We start from the raw sequence: 982 nt of genomic DNA on the forward strand, positions 1-982 counted from the left end.
AGAGATCAAATGTGATTTTTAGCAAAAAGAGCGAACTAAAAAATGTACAGTGCATTACGGAATGATAAAATAAATGTAAATTTGTGGACTCACCTTACTGCTGCTTGTTTTACTACTCTGAACTTCAGGGGGTGGGGAAACAATTAAACCGCCAGAATTTTGAAGGAGCAAGTCAGCCCAGAGCAAATAGATGCAGAAAAAAAGAGAGCAAGAAAGACAGTGGGTGGGAGGGGTAAGAAAGGAATATGAAACATAGGTGAAAAAAAGAAAGACTGAAACTCTTCAACCAATTGAAGGTTTTCAGCTATTGTCATGACATTTTCTTATATGTCTCTGATACTGTAGTTGTTAGGCTGTTAAATTAAATTACTGTTCATTCAACATATATTCCAAATAATCCTCCCTCAATATTGTGCGTACAAACACACACACACACACACACACACACACACACACACACACACACACACAGAGAGAGAGATATTATCCACAGACTGTTACCCAATGGTGTAACATGTTTAAAATATGTGAAGAAAAGAGAGTGAGAAGCCTAAGCTTGCTTTACAAGACAAGTGAGAACCATTCCACCACATCCTGTGTTCACTGACAGCACATGCTACGTGTGTGTGTGTGTGTGTGTGTGCGTGTGTGTGTGTGTGTGTGTGTGTGTGTGTGTGTGTGTGTGTGTGTGTGTGTGTGTGTGTGTGTGTGTGTGTGTGTGTGTGTGTGTGTGTGTGTGTGTGTGTGTGTGTGTGTGTGTGTAACATTGGGGTTGGTCTATTTATGAGCATTATGACAAAATGTCTAGCCTCTTTTTGTGAATGCCATGTCATAATTTTTTTTTAAAAAGTGTAGGCTATTTCCTGATTCCCGAGTATCAAAAATAAAATGCAAGTTGTGCATGTATGTTATATCTGTTTATTTGAGGGTATATACAAAATAAATACATCGGGGGCAGCCGTGGCCTACTGGTTACGGCTTC

This window comes from Sardina pilchardus, chromosome 24 (genome assembly GCF_963854185.1).
Source record: "Sardina pilchardus chromosome 24, fSarPil1.1, whole genome shotgun sequence".
In the NCBI taxonomy this organism is placed as follows: Eukaryota; Metazoa; Chordata; class Actinopteri; order Clupeiformes; family Clupeidae; genus Sardina; species Sardina pilchardus.